At 42.4% G+C, this 24,626-nt stretch overlaps 2 non-coding genes and 1 pseudogene across 2 annotated transcripts; all 3 read left to right on the forward strand.

Annotated features, from left to right (window-relative positions):
- Positions 1–5,389: 5,389 nt before the first annotated feature.
- Positions 5,390–5,598, forward strand: LOC142729615 (U2 spliceosomal RNA; annotated as a pseudogene).
- A 6,519-nt stretch (positions 5,599–12,117) lies between these two features.
- On the forward strand, positions 12,118–12,300 carry LOC142729635 (U2 spliceosomal RNA). Its single transcript, XR_012878400.1, has one exon. It is a non-coding gene; the product is annotated as a U2 spliceosomal RNA (small nuclear RNA).
- A 6,581-nt stretch (positions 12,301–18,881) lies between these two features.
- LOC142729624 (U2 spliceosomal RNA) lies at positions 18,882–19,076 on the forward strand. The gene has a single exon (XR_012878392.1). It is a non-coding gene; the product is annotated as a U2 spliceosomal RNA (small nuclear RNA).
- The last annotated feature ends 5,550 nt before the right edge of the window (positions 19,077–24,626 follow it).

The following is a 24,626-nucleotide window of genomic DNA, read 5'->3' on the forward strand; positions in this document are numbered from 1 at the left end:
GCAGGCAGCACTGGACTGGACTGGATTACAGCTGATACAAGGTGTGAAGGAACAAGGGGTGGCTGTGGGCATGCACTTGCTGCCGCTGCCAGTGTTTATCTGCATGGCAGCAGGGCATTTGGGCGTTGCCAGGAAGGCGTTTTTATGTAGATTCCTCCTCTTTCAGCACTGCATTGTGGTGCAAGCAAAAGAAGCAAATCCTGTCTGGCTTCCTCTCCGGCCTTTATTCACCTCCCGTGTAGCTGTGAGTGTGTGAGCCTGCAGGGCCCCATGGAATTGCCTAGAAGTAGTCTGAATCGCTGCAAGGGCTGAACAGCAGTATCGGGCAGGCTCGGGCAACGCGCGGCCCTTTCGGGTTATCGCTTCTCGGCCTTTTGGCTCAGATCTGTAGTGGGTTTGAAACCATTAGGCAAGGTTCCTACAGTGGAAACCTACCTGCTCGGCCTTTTCGGTTTTCGGACCGAACTGCTGCTATTGAGGGGTGGCTGAAAGCTGTAGTGCCTTTTCCTTAGGAGGATCCGGATTCTTTTCGTGGAGGGAGAAATTCTTTGGACGTGGGATTCTGGATTATCGATTTGGATCAGGAGGCGATCGAGCTTGGATTTCTGGGCTGTGAGTATATTTTTTCATTTGGAACGATGGAAGGAAGATCGGATAATTTCCAGGACTTCTTTGCGGATGATACTCCTTTGAAGGACACGATTCGTTTTGTCATCTCGCCGCAATACCGCCAGGTAAAAGAACTGGGGTTTCTTTATTCAAATGTGTTTGGTCCTATCCAAAAGATCAAGGATGGGGATTATTTTTGTGTTCAATCTTTTAACTCCCGTGGAATTCACGATGTTACTTTGAACTCTTGTGGGATTTGTGAAGCAGCGTATGCTCTCTATGAGCGAAATAGAGGACATGCTATGTTGGAGGGAGTAAAGGTCCTTCCTTTGTTTCAATATCAATATAAACTGCTGACAGTGCAAATGTACAACCCATTTATTTCTGATATGGAAGTCACATCTTTTTTGTACAACTTTTGTGAGAAGGTGACCCTTAAGAAACATGGGATTACTAATTTCGGTGCATGGAATGGGAAAAGGATCTACAGTGTGGTCTTTAAAAAAGATCCGACTGCTGAGGGGGGTGTTCTGAGACCACCCCCTATTATTTTCATCAACAGGAGTAGGGGTTATCTTTTTTTTACGGGGATGCCCCAATACTGTCGTAGATGTCGCAAATATGGACATGCTGACATGGCCTGTAAGCGTTGCATGAAATGCCATGATTCCGTTCATCAGGAAACAGATTGTCCTAAAAAAAGAGAGGAGGAAATTTTGTCAGATGAGGACTTTGTGCCTCCAGAACAGGCGCAGGCTCCTATAGGTTCTGTGGTACAGAATAAGGGCAAGGGAAAAAAAGAGGAAAAAAAGAAGGATAAAAAGAGCTCCCAGGGGAAAACAAAATCCTCAGGTGTGGAGGCTTTAGTGGTAGAAAAAGAGAAAAAAATATCAAAAGAGAAAAAGGAGAAGAAAAAAGAGGAATTAACTGTGGTGTTGGAGACTCCCCTTTCACCCCCTGGGCAAGCAGGTTCGTCTGGTGCTCAGGAGGAGATGGAGTTGGCAACAAAAAGTTTAAAAAGATATACTAGAGAAGAAGAGAAAGTGAGTGATGAAGAGACTGACCAAAGTGGGAAGAAAAGCAAGGTTTATGATCTTCTTGGAGATATTTCTCCCTCTGACTCATCTGGAGCTGAAGATCTGAAGATTGATACTTCTCCACCATTTATCGATGAGGGCGGGGGAGAAAGCCCTGGCATCTTGGTTAAAAGATGATCAGGGCTGCCTCCCTGAATGTTCAGGGGTTTAATAACCAATATAAACGTACAGCCATTTATGATTTTTTTAATAATGAAAATTATGACTTTGTTTTCTTACAGGAATGTAATTTAGAAAAGAGATTATGTTATAAGTATCTACAAGGTATATGGAAAGGTAAATCTTGTTTTTCAGGTGGAAACGAATTCAAGAGTGACGGGATAGGTTTTTTATGTTCTAAAGATTGGGAAATTGTTAGGCATGAAGAAATATACCCAGGGCGCATACTTATGGTGGAGGTTTTAAAAGATAGCAAAAAAATCAAGTGTTTTTGCATATATGCAAATACAGAAAAAAATTTGAGAATTCACCTTTTTGAGTTACTACAGTTGTTTATTGTTGGTTCAGATCCCATCATCATTGGTGGTGATTTTAACTGTCAAATCTGTAAAAAAAAAGAAGGATCAGTATCTGTTTTGAAAAATATTTTTTCTGCCTGTAACCTTAAAGATACCTGGGAACTAGGTGGAAAAAGGAAAGAGTATGAGCTTACTTGGAGTAATCGTGGATGCTCATCTAGACTAGATTATATTTTTGTATCTAGTGATTTGATGTGTTCTTCTTTTAAATCCTTTGACAGTTGTTTTACAGATCACAAGTTAATTGAATGTACACTAAATTATGAGGTTTCAGAAGGTAAGGTGCCATCACACTGGAAACTTAATGTGTCCCTCTTGGAAGGAAATAAGGTTAAAGAAGAATTCTGTAAGTTTTATGATAAGCTAAAACAAAAAGAGGGCGAGTTTAATAATGTATTGGAGTGGTGGGATTTCATGAAGAGGGGTTTTAAAACCTTCTTTGTTAAATATGGGAAGAAGATAGCCTATGCAAAAAAGAAACTATACATTGATCTTAGTTCTAGGCTCCAGTGTTTTTACCTCTTTAGAAACAATGGTATAGAAATGGATGATCAAATTGAGGATGTAAAAAGTCAGATAAATAATTTATTAAAAGAAAAAGGGAAAGAGATTATTTTCAACTCTCGTGTAAGAATCCTTGAAAAGGATGAGAAATGCTCTCATTTCTTTTTTAAAAAAATTAACGGGAAAAAAGATTTTATTGAGTGTCTAGAAGGGGAAACAAACCGTGAAGAAAAATTATTAAAAGCAAAAAATTTTTATGAGGAATTATTTTCCGAAAAGGTGCTTGATGCCTCTTTAAAGGAACATTTTATGGGGTTGTTAGATAAAAAGCTTAGCACTGATGAGATGATGTTTCTAGAGGAGGAATTTACTAAAAATGAAATATTAGATACGATTAATAGTTTTCAGAATTTAAAAACCCCTGGTATGGATGGTCTACCAATAGAATTCTATAAAAAATTCTGGGATGTGATAGGTGAGGATGTGTTCAAAGTTTTTTCTCAAATTGAATCTTCATTAATAATCCCAGAGTCCTGGTTGGAGGGTCTTATTGTTTTAATTTTTAAAAAAGGTGATAAAAAATTAATCAAGAATTGGAGGCCAATTACGCTACTGAACACCGATTATAAAATTTATGCAAAATTGTTAGGTAATCGTTTAAAAAAAGTGATAGCATCAATAATTGGGGTTGACCAGACATGCGCTGTGCCAAAAAGAAAAATTGTCGATTCTTTGGTTTTGCTACGGGATATTATTTGGGACAGCAAGGACCGCAATCAGGATTTAGCTTTGATCTCCTTTGATTTTGAAAAAGCTTATGATAGAGTTTCACACGATTTCTTATTCACAGTTTTAAGCAAATTAGGATGTTCAGAGGGTTTTATTAATCGTATTAAAATCTTATACAAGGGAGGTTTTAGTAAAATTTCAGTTAATGGTTCCTTATCTGATAAAGTTCATATTCGATGTGGGGTGAAACAGGGCTGCCCTCTGTCACCTATCTTATTTATATGTGCAATTGAACCCCTCTTAGAGGCTTTTAGGAAAGATAAAGTAATTAACGGTTTTTTCATCCCGGGCTGTAAAAATGAACAAGTTAAAGTTATTGCATATATGGATGATGTGACAGTTTTGGTGCGTGATCTTAGAAGTTTTAATAGGGTTTTAAGAACAGTGGATTGGTTCTGTGGAGCATCAGGTTTCAAAGTGAATTTAGATAAAACCGGTGTTTTAACAATTGGGAAATTTACCCTTGAACCTGATTGTAAGTTGCTTAAAATGCATGACATGAAGATTTTAGGTATTTATTTTTCAGAATCTTGTGGGAATATAAAAAATTGGGAATCCTTGCTGGAAAGGGTAAGGAAAAAGATTTCCTTTTGGAATTTGCGAACTTTGACTCTTGAAGGTAAAATTTTGATCATAAAACAGGTTTTACTCCCCATGATTTTGTACATATCTGCTGTTTTTATCCCCCCAAATAATATCATGAAAAAACTTATTAAAATCTGTTTTTATTTCCTATGGAAATCAAATATGGAAAGAGTCAAAAGGGAGGAGTTGTATAAACCTAGGAATAAAGGAGGGAAAGGCTTCCCCCGATATTAGGTCTTTTTTGTATATTAAATATTTGGCCTATTGTACAAGCACTTTATTGGGGCCCAGTTCAAAGATAAAAACTTTTCTTATTTATAATCTTGGGTTTTATATAAGGAAATATAAGTGGTTAGAAATTGACTTAAACAGACCATATAAGTTTTTACCACCAGAACATTATATTATTTTAGAGAAAATTTTAAGGGAGTTTGAGTTGTTAAAATCTGACTTAAGTATTATTACTAATCATAAAAAAGTGTTAAAGATCTTAGATGAGAGGAAAATTATGAGTTCTGTAACAGGTTTCTCTGTAAGAATTGTACAAGGTATTTGGATCAATGTTAACCTGTTTTACTTGTCTAACGAACATAAGGACCTGTTGTGGTGTATGTTGAAGGATTGCTTACCTACAAGAGAATTTCAGCATAGAAGAGGTTTGGTAAGACATGAAAGATGCCCAAGAGTAAGATGTAGCGGAAGTGAAACGCCAACGCATATTTTTTGGAATTGCTCATTTGCACAAAAGATTTGGAGGAAAGTTAGCATCTTAGTTAAATATTTGAGCAAAATTGATCATTTTGATTTTAATATGATCTTTTATGGATTGGGCATTGGTAAAGAGGATTTTAAAGTCGTATGGTTAATATTTACATGTGTTAAGATGGCTTTATGGAAAGCAAGAAATATTGTATTATTTAAAAGAGATGAGCTAACTGTTGAAAACTGTCTTAAACTATGTTTAAGCTATCTGTATGTATATTTCTGGAGAGATAAATTATTACTAGGTACTGCGAGAGCAAATGAGATTTGGAAACCAGAAATGTGGAATGTACTTACCTTGTGATGTGTAATCTTGTATTGTTTTCTTCTTTGTTATACCTGTTAAAAAAAAAAAAAAAAAAAAAAAAAGTTAAAATATAATTAAAAAAACAAAAACAGAAAACAAAACTTATTTAAAAAAGAGAAAAAAAAAAAGTAATAATAACAATTAAAAAATGGATAAGATCATGAAAATTATATATTCATACTACAATGATGGTATTGATGAAATCTAAGACTTTCAACCTATGTTTTGTGCTTTAAGATTTCAAATCTGAGTAGTAAAAAAAAAAAAAAAAAAATCTGTTCTTATCAGTTTAATATCTGATACGTCCCCTATCTGGGGACCATATATTAAATGGATTTTTAGAACAGGGAGATGGAAATAGAGCTTGCTCTGTCCACTCCACGCATTGACCTGGTATTGCAGTATTTCCAGGACCGGTGCACCCTTTCCTTATGTGTTGACTAAAATCAGATTCCAAAAGTGTTTTTTGTGTTTGCCATTGTTTCTGTCTTTCTGAAGGGATCTCCCCTTTTAATCCCATTATTTCAACACCTGTTGGACAATGCATGAGTGATAATGAGCTAATTGATTAAATGCAATTAATGAATACATTGCCACCTCTTGTTTTGTGTCGTCTGTGTGTCTGTGTTTCCGGCATTTCACATTGGATCAGCTCATTCACCTTCCTTGTCTTCTCTCCGCCCTCCCTTTTAGGTAAGTTAAAGAGCTGCACCTGAGCCAGCCACTGATTGATGCAGCACCACAGTCAAATAGTGGAGTGGAGTAGGGGAACAGCAAACAGCCATTAAAGCCGCCCGCCCGCCACAATGGACCTACCTGTGTACACTAGATGGATGTGATGGAATGTACTGTCGTCCCTACATTTCAAGAAGGAGTAAGAATTGCAGTTGCAACAAAGCCTTGCTTGCCTACAAAGAGAGCAGCAATTTGGATTTGTTACTATGTTACCTAGAAGAATAACAAACTGTGCAAGGATGGAGGTTGTAGGAGCAAGGAGAAGTTGTCTGTAAAGTTGGTGGATGCTTATTTTCCATTTTGCAGTCCCTTGTCTCCCTCTTGTGGCCTCCTGGAGGCAACTAGCTGTGCAAAAAAAGACAGCCTGGCGGCCGGCTGTTGCAGTGTTGCCCTCTCAGGCAACACTGAGTGACTGACTGAGCCGCACCGTCTTATATAAAGTTCAGACGGAACTTTGCACGTGTCATAGTGGAGCCCTGAGGAGCCAGAGCCAGCTTTCTGACATCATAATGGGGCCTCAGAGATAAAAGCCTGGGCCCAGGCAGTGTTGGTCAGTGCTGCTCAGCAGGCAGCACTGGACTGGACTGGATTACAGCTGATACAAGGTGTGAAGGAACAAGGGGTGGCTGTGGGCATGCACTTGCTGCCGCTGCCAGTGTTTATCTGCATGGCAGCAGGGCATTTGGGCGTTGCCAGGAAGGCATTTTTATGTAGATTCCTCCTCTTTCAGCACTGCATTGTGGTGCAAGCAAAAGAAGCAAATCCTGTCTGGCTTCCTCTCCGGCCTTTATTCACCTCCCGTGTAGCTGTGAGTGTGTGAGCCTGCAGGGCCCCATGGAATTGCCTAGAAATAGGCTGAATCGCTGCAAGGGCTGAACAGCAGTATCGGGCAGGCTCAGGCAACGCGCGGCCCGTTCGGGTTATCGCTTCTCGGCCTTCTGGCTGAGATCAAGTGTAGTTCTGATTACTTGTAGTCAGTGCTGCCTGGTCTTGGTTAGGAGGTGCTCAGGTACCCTCTCTCTCGGCCTCGGGGGATCGTCCAGGTTCGCCTGGACTTCACCCCCGTGCTGCTATTTGGGAGAGAGGCTTAGTCCTGAGCAACGAGTTGCGATCCACATATCCCCCGTGTAGGCTTCGGCCGAAAAGGGGAAGCTGCGTAGACGTTGCGTCACCAACAGGTGGCGTAACTTTCCTTGAAATCCCCTCACCATGGACGAAAGTCCTGGTGAGATACCGGCGTATGCCCGGATAAAGAATACAATCCGTGTTATTGTATCAGAAGAGAAGGCGACGACCTGCGGCCTGAAGTTCTTGGTGGAGACCGTGCTTGTTGGCATTTTCAACATTCAGAAGCGGGAGATATTGGCGGTACAAGACTATCCTAGGAGAAGAACATACGACATAACTTTTGTACAGAATGGAGTGTTCCAAGATCTGCTGGCGGCATACATGGTAAAAAACGATCCGAGACTGGACGGTATTGAATTTTACGAACATGTGTTGGACATTACTAAGATGATTGTGATAAAAATGTACTGTCCGTTTGCTGATTTAAAAGATGTGATGTCCTTTTTATCCCCCTATTTCAAAAGTGTTAAATGTATTGGCAAAATAATGAACGAAGTTGGAGTTTGGACGTCAAAGTGGAGATTTTTAGTAACTTGTTATAGAGATGCCAATACAGCAGGGGGGATAATGTTGCCGCCAGCACGCTTTAAATTAGGTGATATGGCAGGAGATCTTTTTTATACAGGAATGCCTCCATTCTGTAGAAAATGTCAAAAGTACGGTCACACCAAAGAGTTCTGCGAAAGCACCTGTAGGAACTGTGGCAGCTCTGAGCACGAGGCCAAAACTTGCCCTCTGGGGAAAAGGTGTCGTTTTTGCAGCCGAGTTGGTCATCTATATGCTACTTGTCCCCACAGATCGGAACAACCCGAGGTCCGGCCGAGGCGTCCAGAGCAGCCAGCAGGCCAGATCGCCCCCGCACAAGGAGAGGAACCAAGAGGTGAAGAGGCAGATGACATGGACACCTCCAGCAGACCCCCCCAAACAGGTGACCCAAAGGAGCAAAGGCGGTTTAAGAGAAGAGCCAGTGATCAGCGGACGAAAAAGCCCCCTCAGGTAACGGAGGAGATGGGTAGTTCGGATGAAGCTGATCCGCCTGGGCCGCAGGAGATGCTGGGTCAGCCTGTACCTGAGGCAGAGGACCCGGGCGGAGCGGCAGCTAGGTCTAAGAGGCGTAGGGCATACTCAGAGGTGGCAGCGGGGGTGCCGATGGGAGTACCTGCTAGAGCGAAAGCAGGGAAACCAGTTGACGCGCCCCCGGAAGCACCAGCTGAAGGTCTCCCCCCTTCTCGCCAGTTGGGGGAGACAAGCATAGCTGCCTCTGAGGTGACAGAAGTCCCTGAAACGGCCGCGAGTGCGTTTCCTGCCCCTATCGTAGGGGAGGAGGCTGCCATACAAAATGCTCCAGAAACCTTGCCCGTGGAGTCCATCTGGGACCCATTTGCGATAAGTGCCTCAGGTATGGCGGGGGGTCAGCTGTCTGACATGAGTTCCTCTCCAATCTCCTCAACGTATACAGTCGGTTTGAAGTCGGAGGGCGATGAGAGTTCGAGTGAGGTCTCTGGTAACGCCGAGGACTGCTGAGGCCACCTCGGGTAAGATTACATAAGACTGTCTCTTTTCCCTTTTCCTCATGGCAGAGTTAGGTGGCATTTCCTTAAATGTTAGGAGCGTGCATTCCAAGACGAGAAGAGCTGCCCTGTTTGACTATCTTTCTATTTTTTCCGCCACCGTTTTTTTCCTACAGGAATGCTGTATCCCACATCGCACGAACTACAACAAATATAAGGAAGACTGGAGACTCGGACCTTCAGTGTGGTCCGGGTCTAACGATTCCAGAGCCGTAGGTGTCGCCATTTTATTTAAAGGGAACGTTTTAATTGACAGTTTTAATGAAATTTTACCAGGTAGAATTTTATTGGTCAAAGCTTTTATAGACGGTATTAGATGGCAGTTTTTAAATTTTTATGGGTCCTCGGACAAGAATGAAAGAGCTAGAATGCTAAAGATTTTACCCCTTTTTTTAAACGATTCAGAGCCACTTGTTTTAGCGGGTGATTTTAATTGTATTTTAAAGGGGGAACGCCGGTTCTCTAACTCAGTAAGCAGGAATTATGACAAAACCTCCTCATTATTAAAAGATATAGTTACTGATTTTAAACTTACTGATGTTTTTAAGAAATGTAACAGCAATTTATCTGCAGAGGCCGGCGTCACCTGGAGCAATGTGAACTGTAGCTCCAGGATCGATTTTATATTCTGCTCTTATCAAGTACTGCCTTTTAAATGTGATCTTAATCCCAATGTTTTATCTGATCATAAATTATTGTATTTTAAAGTTAAAAATGATATTGGGAAAAATACTGTCAAAAAAGCCTGGAAAATGAACGTTTCCCTTTTAGATGATCCGCAAATTTTATCTGATTTTATTACCTTTTATAAGGGCTGCAGACGGGTAAGACATCCAAATATGTCCATAGTCTCATGGTGGGAGAAAATAAAAATAAGAGACTTTTTCATAAAAATCGGAAGGAGAAAAGCAAAAGAAAAACAGGATTTTTTTGCTAATTTGAATACCCGTCTGCAGACCCAATACAAGTTCAGAGAACAGGGTATGCAGGTGGAGGAGGAGATTATGGAGATTAGGAAGGAGATCTCCCAGTGCCTGGAGCAGAGAGGTAAGGAAATTGTCTTTCGTTCAAAAATGAAACACCTCGAGGAAAATGAGACCTGCTCCAGGTACTTTTTTAAGAAAATTAACGATAAGCATACCCTGTTAGACAATGTTGATGGAGATACAAACACTGACAATATTTTAAAAAAGGTACACAGATTTTATGCGGATCTTTTTAATATAAAGCTTGTTAATGTTGATTTGATGAACGACTCATTGAAGGAGGTTGACGCTGTTTTAAATCCTGTCTCCAAAGATTTTTTATTACAGGATATTACGGAACAGGAGATTTTAGATACCATCAAGAGTTTTAAAACAGGTAAAGTCCCTGGCCCTGATGGTATACCCATAGAGTTTTATGTCACTTTTTATGGAGTTTTAAAAGAGGATCTCTATTCCCTTTTTACTCAAGTTTTTAGAACAAAAGCCCTCCCGGGGTCCTGGAAGAAAGGTGAGGTGTCCCTGCTTTATAAAAAGGGGGACAAAGCAGATATTAAAAACTGGAGGCCTATCACCTTACTAAACGCAGACTATAAAATAATGGCCAAGATTTGCGCGAATAGGCTAAAGGCTGTTATAGAAAAAATCGTCCACTCCAACCAAGTCTGTGGGATACCTGGGAGGAGCATATGGGACAATTTAAACCTTTTAAAAGATGTTATTAGTGATACGAAGGAGAGAAAAGGCAGATTGGCGGTTTTATCTATAGATTTCGAGAAAGCCTTTGATAGAGTATCACATTTTTATCTTTTTAAGGTTTTAGAAAAGATGGTCTCTGAAGGCCTTTTATGAAAATTGCACGAGCAAGATTTTAGTAAAGGGTTTTAAGACACAGGATGTCCTTTTAAACTCCGGAGTGAAGCAGGGGTGTCCCTTGTCCCCACTACTTTTTATATGTGCGATCGAGCCTCTACTCTGCAGATTGAGGAATGACAGGCATATATGTGGAGTCCCCCTGCCGGGCGGGGGGGGACTAGAGGCAAAAGTAGTGGGGTACATGGATGATGTCGCGGTCCTTTGCAGGGACGCCCCGTCACTGCAAAAAGCATTACAACAGATATACCAATTTTGCTGCTCCTCCGGTTTTAAAGTCAATTTTAATAAAAGTAATATTTTAAATATTGGCAATATGATTTTACAGGACATTCCAGTCCCTGTGTCGGAGTCTGTACAGATTTTAGGGGTCTCCTTCAATGAGTCAAACAATGGTTTTATCAGTTGGGACTTGGTGGCACAAAAAGTTAATAATAAAATTTGTTTATGGAATCTTAGAAAACTGACAATGGAGGGAAAAATTTTAATCACAAAAATGGTGATTTTACCAATTTTATTGTATCTAAGTATGGTTTTCCCTCCCCCTGATATTTTATTAAAAAAGATTACCAAGGCATGTTTTACATTTTTATGGAATTCTAGGATGGAGAAGCTCAGGAGAGAAAAAGTGATGTTGCCAAAGCTAATGGGTGGTAAAGATTTTCCAAATATAAAAGCATTTCTTTTAATCCATTTTTTTACACTGTGTCTTAATACTGTTTTTAAGGAACACTACTGGTCTTATTTTATCCGTTATAACACTGGCTATTTTATGAGGAGGTACGGATGGTTCTCTACGGTTTTAAGCTCGCTATATGCTTTTAACCTGCCAGACCAGTATAAGATTTTAGAAAAAATAGTGAACCTTTTTAACCTAAAAGACAAAAGAATAGAAGATGTAAAAAATAGTAAATATGTTTTAAAGGAAATAAAAGAAAATGTTTTAATAGCCCCCATTAGCAATTTTAATGAAAACAAGTTCAAATTCATCTGGAGCATGGTTAATGCTAAATTCATTTTTAATTCACAGAAGGATCTGGCCTGGAGCTGCGCCCACGAGTGTCTTCCATGCCGGGCATTCCAGCATCGAAGGGGACTGACCAACTCGGCTGCGTGTTCAAGGGGAGGATGCCGCGATGACGAGACAGTCTTACATCTTTTTTGGCAATGTTATTTTTCTCAATTAATATGGACAAAAATCCTCCCCTTGATGAAGAAGATAACCGGAATAAAGAAAATTACAAGCGAAGGCGTATTTTACGGATGTCTGGAGTGCCCAACAAGGACTCAGAGAATTATGGCATGGAAGATTACTAACTGCGTTAAAGCAGCTTTGTGGGAGGCCAGGAATATTCTTTTATTCAAACATGAAATTTTATCTGTGAATGATGTTTTAGGAATTTGTTTTTATGAAATGCACAAATATTATCTTTTAGACAAAAAATTCTCTCCTGTTTTAAGTAGAAAATGTTTTTTTAGTGAATGGAATTCTATAATATGATGCCACCAAGTGCCCTTTTATAAATTGTATGATTTTAATCTGACAATTTGTATTTATTTTTTAACCATTGTTGTAAAATTTGAATCTCTGTAAAAATGTTGAAAAATGTTGATTTATTGTAAAACCTGAAAAATTTTAAATAAACGGTTACCCCCAAAGTTGGGGTAGTCAACTTAAAAAAAAAATCTGTTCTTATCAGTTTAATATCTGATACGTCCCCTATCTGGGGACCATATACTAAATGGATTTTTAGAACAGGGAGATGGAAATAGAGCTTGCTCTGTCCACTCCACGCATTGACCTGGTATTGCAGTATTTCCAGGACCGGTGCACCCTTTCCTTATGTGTTGACTAAAATCAGATTCCAAAAGTGTTTTTTGTGTTTGCCATTGTTTCTGTCTTTCTGAAGGGATCTCCCCTTTTAATCCCATTATTTCAACACCTGTTGGACAATGCATGAGTGATAATGAGCTAATTGATTAAATGCAATTAATGAATACATTGCCACCTCTTGTTTTGTGTCGTCTGTGTGTCTGTGTTTCCGGCATTTCACATTGGAACAGCTCATTCACCTTCCTTGTCTTCTCTCCGCCCTCCCTTTTAGGTAAGTTAAAGAGCTGCACCTGAGCCAGCCACTGATTGATGCAGCACCACAGTCAAATAGTGGAGTGGAGTAGGGGAACAGCAAACAGCCATTAAAGCCGCCCGCCCGCCCGCCACAATGGACCTACCTGTGTACACTAGATGGATGTGATGGAATGTACTGTCGTCCCTACATTTCAAGAAGGAGTAAGAATTGCAGTTGCAACAAAGCCTTGCTTGCCTACAAAGAGAGCAGCAATTTGGATTTGTTACTATGTTACCTAGAAGAATAACAAACTGTGCAAGGATGGAGGTTGTAGGAGCAAGGAGAAGTTGTCTGTAAAGTTGGTGGATGCTTATTTTCCATTTTGCAGTCCCTTGTCTCCCTCTTGTGGCCTCCTGGAGGCAACTAGCTGTGCAAAAAAAGACAGCCTGGCGGCCGGCTGTTGCAGTGTTGCCCTCTCAGGCAACACTGAGTGACTGACTGAGCCGCACCGTCTTATATAAAGTTCAGACGGAACTTTGCACGTGTCATAGTGGAGCCCTGAGGAGCCAGAGCCAGCTTTCTGACATCATAATGGGGCCTCAGAGATAAAAGCCTGGGCCCAGGCAGTGTTGGTCAGTGCTGCTCAGCAGGCAGCACTGGACTGGACTGGATTACAGCTGATACAAGGTGTGAAGGAACAAGGGGTGGCTGTGGGCATGCACTTGCTGCCGCTGCCAGTGTTTATCTGCATGGCAGCAGGGCATTTGGGCGTTGCCAGGAAGGCGTTTTTATGTAGATTCCTCCTCTTTCAGCACTGCATTGTGGTGCAAGCAAAAGAAGCAAATCCTGTCTGGCTTCCTCTCCGGCCTTTATTCACCTCCCGTGTAGCTGTGAGTGTGTGAGCCTGCAGGGCCCCATGGAATTGCCTAGAAGTAGGCTGAATCGCTGCAAGGGCTGAACAGCAGTATCGGGCAGGCTCGGGCAACGCGCGGCCCGTTCGGGTTATCGCTTCTCGGCCTTTTGGCTAAGACCAAGTGTACTTGTACAGGAGGTTTTTAGTCAGAAGGTGCTCAGGTACCCTCTCTCTCTGCCTCGGGGGATCGTCCAGGTTCGCCTGGACTTCACCCCCGTGCTGCTATTTGGGAGAGAGGCTTAGTCCTGAGCAACGAGTTGCGATCCCCCCCCAGCCCTTTGGTAAGTCTCAGGACCCCATAGGGCGCAGCAATTGCTGTGCGGTTCGGCCTGGCCACGGAAATGGCAGGCGAGCCTGATGCGGTGCCGGTGTATGCCCGGCTAAGGAACTCTGCCCGATTTATCGTGGCAGAGGGTGGAGGCGGTCCACGTGGCGTAAAGTTCTTGGTCCACAAGATCTTGGAAGAACTACTGGCGGTCCACAAGAATGAGATTCTGGCTATCCAGGACTACCCGAAACGAGGAATTTTCGACGTCACCTTTATGGGAGAAGGAATCCTCCATGATGCCATGGACCGAGCTGAGAGGAGAAAAGGTGAACTCGTGGTAGCGGGAGTCCAGGTAGTAGAACATGCCTTCGAAATTACCAAACTCGTTGTGATTAAAATGTACTCCCCATATGTGAAGGATATGGAAGTGGCAGCATTCTTAGCTGCCTACTTCAAGAATGTCAAACTGTTGGGGAGAGTTATGAACGAGTGTGGAGTGTGGACCGTCAAGTGGAAGTTTTTAGTAACATTGATAAAGGACCCCTCCACCCAAGAAACGAGATTACCACCGGCTCGTTTTAAAATTGGAAATGTGAATGGCGACCTCTATTTTTCAGGGATGCCAAACTTCTGCAGGGCCTGCGGTACCTATGGACATACCAGTTTTAACTGCGATGTCACCTGTAGAAACTGTGGAAGCAAAGAGCACAATATGAGAGAATGCTCACAAGAGAAAAAATGTAATTTTTGCCAAAAAACTGGTCATCTGTACTATTCTTGTCCCCATAGGTACCGAGGCGAAGAAAATGAGCAACCCGAGGCGCCCCCACGTGCTCCACCAGCGGACCAGTCCCACCCCCGGGGAGAGGAGCATGCCGGGGCCGCGAAGGAGCAGCGAGGCACCTGGGCTTCAGTGGTGCGGAATAATGGAGCCAAAGCGGGTGCCTCGCAGCCAGCAACCTCTGAGGAAAGGATGGAGCCCAGCGCCAAAGATAAAAGGCAAGCTAAGAGGAAGGCGGAAAAGGAGCAGGCCACCAATGATACTGTGGCATCCCAGAGGGCTGGTTGTCCAGTGGGTGCCGGGCCTGCTCCTGCACCTGGGTCTCAGGAGTCTGACTCCGAGCAGGAGAACTGGGTAGCGGTGGGTCCCCGAAAAAAGGGAAAACAGGAGCGTGCTGGTAGGAGGGAATCAGGGGAGGAGCAGATGGACACGTCCGTGAAGAAAAGTGAGGCTCCTCCTAGGACCACCTCCTCGCCTGACCTGGTGAGGAGGGTGGGCACTGTTCCCTCCCAGATACCGGACACCCCGCCATGTGCGCAACCTCCCCCTCTAAGACGGCGTCAACAGAGCCTGGGGGGAGAGGCGGGGCCCTTGGGGGACCCACCCGAAATGGACCTACGTGGTCACCCAGTTGAGACCCAGGTGACGCTAAGCGAGAGTGGGCTCCCCTTGTACGAGATAAGAGTTGCTGGCACGGCTCTCAGTGAAGGTAGTTCCTCTCCCTTTTCGTCCCTCTTTGCAGGCGATTCGGACGAGGGTGAGGATATGAGCGCAAACGAGAATTCTGGTAATGCTGGTGGAGGAAATGTCTGATTTTAAGTTCCACGAATATTTATTATTTTAAAATCAAGACGTTATTTTAATCTCCACAATGTCTGAAGTAAAGGGAATCTCCCTCAACGTGAGGGGCGCCAAGTCCAAAGTTAGAAGGGTTGCTCTCTTCAGCTTTTTAGCTGGCCTGGCAGCCTCTGTTTTTTTCCTGCAGGAGTGCGGCATTCCCCATACGATGAAGTACCATAAATACCAAGAGGATTGGAAGTATGGTCCATCAGTCTGGTCTGGATCTAACGAGTCCAGATCAGCAGGGGTCGCCATTCTTTTTAAGGGAAACGTTTTAATCGATTTTATCCAAGAGATTCTTCCAGGACGTATTTTATTGGTTAAGGCTTTTATTGACGGTGTGAAATGGCAGTTTTTAAATTTTTACGGCTCACCAGACAAAAATGAAAGAGCAGAAATGTTAGCGATTTTACCTCTTTTTATTAACACGACTGAGCCTTTTATCCTCGCAGGTGATTTTAATTGTATCCTGAGAGGGGAACGCCGGCTTACCAGCGCTACAAGCAGAAACTATGACAAGACCTCTGGACTGCTCAAAGATATGGTGGGTGATTTTAAATTAAAAGACGTTTATAAAGAATGTAACAGGAGCAGTCCAGAGGAAGCCGGCGTTACCTGGAGCAACGCCACCTGTAGCTCCAGGATAGATTTAATATTTTGTAACGAGAATCTACTGCCTTTTAAATGTGAAGTTTTAACCAATGTTTTTTCCGATCACAAGCTTTTATCATTTTATGTAAAGCGTGATTTTAATAACATTATTAGTAAAAAGTCCTGGAAGTTAAATGTTTCCCTTTTAGATGATCCACAGGTTTTTACAGATTTTATTGAATTTTACAAAGAGAGTAGGCGGGTGAGAGACACACGGGCTCCCATCACTGAATGGTGGGAGAAAATGAAAAGAAAAATAAAAGAATTTTTATTAAAAAAAGTGTGGCAAAAGCCAGAGAGAAGAAAGCTTTTTTTAAAATCCTCAACACCCGCCTACAGACCCTGTACAAGATGAGAGAGCATGAGATAGATGTAAAAGACGACATCACCAACTTAAAAAAAGAGATAGCTCAGTGCCTGGAGCAGAAAGGCAAAGAAATTATTTTTCGTTCCAGGATACAACACGTGGAAGAGAACGAGACCTGCTCCAGGTACTTTTTTAAGAAGATGAACAATAAAAAAGCTATTCTTAAAAACATTGATGGGGTGTCGGATGTACAGGGTCTTTTAAGTAAAGTTCATGAGTTTTATACTGACCTTTTTAATGTGAAAACTGTGGATCGTGATTTTATGCGTGACTCGCTGAAGGAGATTACCACTGTTTTAGACCCTGTCTCCCAGAATTTTTTATTGCAGGAACTGTCGGAGCAGGAGATTTTAGAAACAGTGAAGAGTTTTAAAGCAGGTAAAGTTCCTGGCCCGGACGGTATACCCAGCGAGTTTTATGTCAAATTTTATGACATTTTAAAAGATGATCTCTTAAACCTTTTTACCGAAGTCTTTCATTCCAAGATGCTGCCTAAGTCCTGGCGGAAGGGTGAGGTCTCCTTGCTATACAAGAAAGGTGACATCGCAGTTTTAGAGAATTGGAGACCAATAACCCTTCTGAATAGTGACTACAAAATAATGGCAAAACTATGCGCAAACCGTTTAAAAGCCATAGTACCCCACATCATACACTCTAACCAGGTGTGTGGGGTGCCAGGCCGCAGCATCTGGGATAATATTAATTTAATAAAAGATGCGATTGAAGACACAAAATCTAGAAACGGAAAATTAGCAATTTTATCCATAGATTTTCAAAAAGCTTTCGACCGAGTATCGCACTTTTATCTTTTTAAGGTTTTAGAGCGGATGGGTATACCAGAAGGTTTTTTATTATCTATTAAAGCCTTTTATAAAGATTGCACAAGCAAAATTTTAGTAAATGGTTTTAAGACACAGGACGTTCTTTTAAACTCTGGGGTGAAGCAGGGGTGTCCCTTGTCCCCACTGCTTTTCATATGTGCACTAGAGCCTCTGCTATGCGCAATACGCCGTGATAAACAAATACGTGGAGTCCCCCTGCCAGGGGGAGGCGGCATAGAGGCTAAAGCAGTGGGGTACATGGATGATGTGGCGATACTTTGTAGGGACACCCTGTCGCTTCAGAAAGCCCTAAAACAAATTGAGTTTTATTGCTGTGCTTCCGGTTTTAGAATAAATTTCAGCAAAAGTAATATTTTAAGAATAGGAAGCATGGTTTTTAGAGACGTACCCGTTCCTGTGTCAGATACTATTAAAGTTTTAGGTATCTCCTTCAGTGAGCACGACAATGGTTTTATAAGTTGGGACATGGTGGCGCAGAAGGTAAACAATAAAATTTGTATGTGGAATATGAGGAAACTCACTATGGAGGGAAAAATTTTAATCATAAAAATGGTCATTTTACCCCTTCTTTTATACACAAGCATGGTGTTCCCTCCCCCAACAGTTTTATTACGAAAAATAACAAAAGCATGTTTTACCTTCTTTTGGAGTTCCAGGATGGAGAAATTGAAACGAGAAACGGTAATAAAGTCCAAACCAAAGGGTGGCAAAGATTTTCCTGATTTTAATAGGTTTCTTTTAATTAAGTTCTTTAGTTTCTGTTTTAATTCCCTTTTTAAAGAGCACTATTGGTCTTACTTTTTACGTTTTAATACTGGGTTTTTTATGCGGAGGTTTGGTTGGTTCAACATAATTTTATCCTCACCATACGCTTTTAAATTACCAGCGAATTACGTAATTTTAGAAAAAATAGTGGCTCTCTTCAATTTAAAAGGGAAGACCGTGAACGAACTTAAAAACAGCAAGAAAATAATTAAAGACCTGAGAGAGAGCGAGACGGTCAGCAATGTAGAGAATTTTAATACGCAACGATGTGCTTTTATTTTCAAAATGATTAATGTGTTTTATCTTTTTAATGCACAGATGGACCTGGCCTGGAGCTGCGTTCATCAATGTCTTCCATGCCGGGCATTCCAGTACAGAAGAGGATTCGCGAGGTCTGCCGTCTGCCCGAGGGAAGGCTGCCAGGCCGAGGAAACTATAAGACATATTTTTTGGACATGTGACTTTGCAAAACAATTTTGGAAAAAAATATTCCCTCTTTTGGTGAAGATGGCAGACCTAAAGGACTTAAACTATGAAGATATTTTATATGGACTTTTTGGATGCCCAACCGCGAGTCAGAAGATAATTGCATGGAAGACGATGAATTGCGCCAAAGAAGCTCTATGGAAGGCCAGGAACATCCTCCTTTTTAAGCACGACGTTTTATCGGTTGATGATGTTTTGGGTCTTTGTTTTAGTGAGATGTATATTTATTTTTCACTAGACAAAAAAAGGAATGCCACCCTTCTAAATAAATGGTTTGTGACTGACTGGAACTCCAAATAAATAAAGATTTGCCCCATGTCCCTCTACATAAATTTTATGAAAATTTGATTTTACTATTGTTACAATGTAAAAATTATTTGTATATTATCTATGTAACTAAAATGTGTTTTATTGTAAAATTGAAATTTTTATAAATAAATCATTGACACCCCCGCGAGGGGGTAGCCAACTGAAAAAAAATCTGTTCTTATCAGTTTAATATCTGATACGTCCCCTATCTGGGGACCATATATTAAATGGATTTTTAGAACAGGGAGATGGAAATAGAGCTTGCTCTGTCCACTCCACGCATTGACCTGGTATTGCAGTATTTCCAGGACCGGTGCACCCTTTCCTTATGTGTTGACTAAAATCAGATTCCAAAAGTGTTTTTTGTGTTTGCCATTGTTTCTGTCTTTCTGAAGGGATCTCCCCTTTTAATCCCATTATTTCAACACCTGTTGGACAATGCATGAGTGATAATGAGCTAATTGATTAAATGCAATTAATGAATACATTGCCACCTCTTGTTTTGTGTCGTCTGTGTGTCTGTGTTTCCGGCATTTCACATTGGAACAGCTCATTCACCTTCCTTGTCTTCTCTCTGCCCTCCCTTTTAGGTAAGTTAAAGAGCTGCACCTGAGCCAGCCACTGATTGATGCAGCACCACAGTCAAATAGTGGAGTGGAGTAGGGGAACAGCAAACAGCCATTAAAGCCGCCCGCCCGCCCGCCCGCCCGCCACAATGGACCTACCTGTGTACACTAGATGGATGTGATGGAATGTACTGTCGTCCCTACATTTCAAGAAGGAGTAAGAATTGCAGTTGCAACAAAGCCTTGCTTGCCTACAAAGAGAGCAGCAATTTGGATTTGTTACTATTTTATCTAGAAGAATAACAAACTGTGCAAGGATGGAGGTTGTAGGAGCAAGGAGAAGTTGTCTGTAAAGTTGGTGGATGCTTATTTTCCATTTTGCAGTCCCTTGTCTCCCTCTTGTGGCCTCCTGGAGGCAACTAGCTGTGCAAAAAAAGACAGCCTGGCGGCCGGCTGTTGCAGTGTTGCCCTCTCAGGCAACACTGAGTGACTGACTGAGCCGCACCGTCTTATATAAAGTTCAGACGGAACTTTGCACGTGTCATAGTGGAGCCCTGAGGAGCCAGAGCCAGCTTTCTGACATCATAATGGGGCCTCAGAGATAAAAGCCTGGGCCCAGGCAGTGTTGGTCAGTGCTGCTCAGCAGGCAGCACTGGACTGGACTGGATTACAGCTGATACAAGGTGTGAAGGAACAAGGGGTGGCTGTGGGCATGCACTTGCTGCCGCTGCCAGTGTTTATCTGCATGGCAACAGGGCATTTGAGCGTTGCCAGGAAGGCGTTTTTATGTAGATTCCTCCTCTTTCAGCACTGCATTGTGGTGCAAGCAAAAGAAGCAAATCCTGTCTGGCTTCCTCTCCGGCCTTTATTCACCTCCCGTGTAGCTGTGAGTGTGTGAGCCTGCAGGGCCCCATGGAATTGCCTAGAAGTAGGCTGAATCGCTGCAAGGGCTGAACAGCAGTATCGGGCAGGCTCGGGCAACGCGCGGCCCGTTCGGGTTATCGCTTCTCGGCCTTCTGGCTGAGATCAAGTGTAGTTCTGATTACTTGTAGTCAGTGCTGCCTGGTCTTGGTTAGGAGGTGCTCAGGTACCCTCTCTCTCGGCCTCGGGGGATCGTCCAGGTTCGCCTGGACTTCACCCCCGTGCTGCTATTTGGGAGAGAGGCTTAGTCCTGAGCAACGAGTTGCGATCCACATATCCCCCGTGTAGGCTTCGGCCGAAAAGGGGAAAAGCTGCGTAGACGTTACGTCACCAACGGGTGGCGTAACTTTCCTTGAAAACCCCTCACCATGGACGAAAGTCCTGGTGAGATACCGGCGTATGCCCGGATAAAGAATACAATCCGTGTAATTGTATCAGAAGAGAAGGCGACGACCTGCGGCCTGAAGTTCTTGGTGGAGACCGTGCTTGTTGGCATTTTCAACATTCAGAAGCGGGAGATATTGGCGGTACAAGACTATCCTAGGAGAAGAACATACGACATAACTTTTGTACAGAATGGAGTGTTCCAAGATCTGCTGGCGGCATACATGGTAAAAAACGATCCGAGACTGGACGGTATTGAATTTTACGAACATGTGTTGGACATCACTAAGATGATTGTGATAAAAATGTACTGCCCGTTTGCTGATTTAAAAGATGTGATGTCCTTTTTATCCCCCTATTTCAAAAGTGTAAAATGTATTGGCAAAATAATGAACGAAGTTGGAGTTTGGACGTCAAAGTGGAGATTTTTAGTAACTTGTTATAGAGATGCCAATACAGCAGGGGGGATAATGTTGCCGCCAGCACGCTTTAAATTAGGTGATATGGCAGGAGATCTTTTTTATACAGGAATGCCTCCATTCTGTAGAAAATGTCAAAAGTACGGTCACACCAAAGAGTTCTGCGAAAGCACCTGTAGGAACTGTGGCAGCTCTGAGCACGAGGCCAAAACTTGCCCTCTGGGGAAAAGGTGTCGTTTTTGCAGCCGAGTTGGTCATCTATATGCTACTTGTCCCCACAGATCGGAACAACCCGAGGTCCGGCCGAGGCGTCCAGAGCAGCCAGCAGGCCAGATCGCCCCCGCACAAGGAGAGGAACCAAGAGGTGAAGAGGCAGATGACATGGACACCTCCAGCAGACCCCCCCAAACAGGTGACCCAAAGGAGCAAAGGCGGTTTAAGAGAAGAGCCAGTGATCAGCGGACGAAAAAGCCCCCTCAGGAAACGGAGGAGATGGGTAGTTCGGATGAAGCTGATCCGCCTGGGCCGCAGGAGGTGCTGGGTCAGCCTGTACCTGAGGCAGAGGGCCCGGGCGGAGCGGCAGCAAGGACTAAAAGGCGTAGGGCGTACTCAGAGGTGGCAGCGGGGGTGCCGATGGGAGTACCTGCTAGAGCGAAAGCAGGGAAACCAGTTGACGCGCCCCCGGAAGCACCAGCTGAAGGTCTCCCCCCTTCTCGCCAGTTGGGGGAGACAAGCATAGCTACCTCTGAGGTGACAGAAGTCCCGGAAACGGCCGCGAGTGCGTTTCCTGCCCCTATCGTAGGGGAGGAGGCTGCCATACAATATGCTCCAGAAACCTTGCCCGTGGAGTCCATCTGGGACCCATTTGCGATAAGTGCCTCAGGTATGGCGGGGGGTCAGCTGTCTGACATGAGTTCCTCTCCAATCTCCTCAAGTTATACAGTCGGTTTGAAGTCGGAGGGCGATGAGAGTTCGAGTGAGGTCTCTGGTAACGCCGAGGACTGCTGAGGCCACCTCGGGTAAGATTACATAAGACTGTCTCTTTTCCCTTTTCCTCATGGCAGAGTTAGGTGGCATTTCCTTAAATGTTAGGAGCGTGCATTCTAAGACGAGAAGAGCTGCCCTGTTTGACTATCTTTCTATTTTTTCCGCCACCGTTTTTTTCCTACAGGAATGCTGTATCCCACATCGCACGAACTACAACAAATATAAGGAAGACTGGAGACTCGGACCTTCAGTGTGGTCCGGGTCTAACGATTCCAGAGCCGCAGGTGTCGCCATTTTATTTAAAGGGAACGTTTTAATTGACAGTTTTAATGAAATTTTACCAGGTAGAATTTTATTGGTCAAAGCTTTTATAGACGGTATTAGATGGCAGTTTTTAAATTTTTAAGGGTCCTCGGACAAGAATGAAAGAGCTAGAATGCTAGAGATTTTACCCCTTTTTTTAAACGATTCAGAGCCACTTGTTTTAGCGGGTGATTTTAATTGTATTTTAAAGGGGGAACGCCGGTTCTCTAACTCAGTAAGCAGGAATTATGACAAAACCTCCTCATTATTAAAAGATATAGTTACTGATTTTAAACTTACTGATGTTTTTAAGAGATGTAACAGCAATTTATCTGCAGAGGCCGGCGTCACCTGGAGCAATGTGAACTGTAGCTCCAGGATCGATTTTATATTCTGCTCTTATCAAGTACTGCCTTTTAAATGTGATCTTAATCCCAATGTTTTATCTGATCATAAATTATTGTATTTTAAAGTTAAAAATGATATTGGGAAAAATACTGTCAAAAAAGCCTGGAAAATGAACGTTTCCCTTTTAGATGATCCGCAAATTTTATCTGATTTTATTACCTTTTATAAGGGCTGCAGACGGGTAAGACATCCAAATATGTCCATAGTCTCATGGTGGGAGAAAATAAAAATAAAAATAAGAGACTTTTTCATAAAAATCGGAAGGAGAAAAGCAAAAGAAAAACAGGATTTTTTTGCTAATTTGAATACCCGTCTGCAGACCCAATACAAGTTCAGAGAACAGGGTATGCAGGTGGAGGAGGAGATTATGGAGATTAGGAAGGAGATCTCCCAGTGCCTGGAGCAGAGAGGTAAGGAAATTGTCTTTCGCTCAAAAATGAAACACCTCGAGGAAAATGAGACCTGCTCCAGGTACTTTTTTAAGAAAATTAACGATAAGCATACCCTGTTAGACAATGTTGATGGAGATACAAACACTGACAATATTTTAAAAAAGGTACACAGATTTTATGCGGATCTTTTTAATATAAAGCTTGTTAATGTTGATTTGATGAACGACTCATTGAAGGAGGTTGACGCTGTTTTAAATCCTGTCTCCAAAGATTTTTTATTACAGGATATTACGGAACAGGAGATTTTAGATACCATCAAGAGTTTTAAAACAGGTAAAGTCCCTGGCCCTGATGGTATACCCATAGAGTTTTATGTCACATTTTATGGAGTTTTAAAAGAGGATCTCTATTCCCTTTTTACTCAAGTTTTTAGAACAAAAGCCCTCCCGGGGTCCTGGAAGAAAGGTGAGGTGTCCCTGCTTTATAAAAAGGGGGACAAAACAGATATTAAAAACTGGAGGCCTATCACCTTACTAAACGCAGACTATAAAATAATGGCCAAGATTTGCGCAAATAGGCTAAAGGCTGTTATAGAAAAAATCGTCCACTCCAACCAAGTCTGTGGGATACCTGGGAGGAGCATATGGGACAATTTAAACCTTTTAAAAGATGCTATTGGTGATACGAAGGAGAGAAAAGGCAGATTGGCGGTTTTATCCATAGATTTCGAGAAAGCCTTTGATAGAGTATCACATTTTTATCTTTTTAAGGTTTTAGAAAAGATGGGTATACCAGAAGGCTTTTTACAGTCTCTGAAGGCCTTTTATGAAAATTGTACGAGCAAGATTTTAGTAAAGGGTTTTAAGACACAGGATGTCCTTTTAAACTCCGGAGTGAAGCAGGGGTGTCCCTTGTCCCCACTACTTTTTATATGTGCGATCGAGCCTCTACTCTGCAGATTGAGGAATGACAGGCAGATATGTGGAGTCCCCCTGCCGGGCGGGGGGGGACTAGAGGCAAAAGTAGTGGGGTACATGGATGATGTCGCGGTCCTGTGCAGGGACGCCCCGTCACTGCAAAAAGCATTACAACAGATATACCAATTTTGCTGCTCCTCCGGTTTTAAAGTCAATTTTAATAAAAGTAATATTTTAAATATTGGCAATATGATTTTACAGGACATTCCAGTCCCTGTGTCGGAGTCTGTACAGATTTTAGGGGTCTCCTTCAATGAGTCAAACAATGGTTTTATCAGTTGGGACTTGGTGGCACAAAAAGTTAATAAGAAAATTTGTTTATGGAATCTTAGAAAACTGACAATGGAGGGAAAAATTTTAATCACAAAAATGGTGATTTTACCAATTTTATTATATCTAAGTATGGTTTTCCCTCCCCCTGATATTTTATTAAAAAAGATTACCAAGGCATGTTTTACATTTTTATGGAATTCTAGGATGGAGAAGCTCAGGAGAGAAAAAGTGATGTTACCAAAGC

The sequence above is a fragment of the Rhinoderma darwinii genome, unplaced genomic scaffold, assembly GCF_050947455.1.
Source record: "Rhinoderma darwinii isolate aRhiDar2 unplaced genomic scaffold, aRhiDar2.hap1 Scaffold_729, whole genome shotgun sequence".
Lineage (NCBI taxonomy): Eukaryota > Metazoa > Chordata > Amphibia > Anura > Rhinodermatidae > Rhinoderma > Rhinoderma darwinii.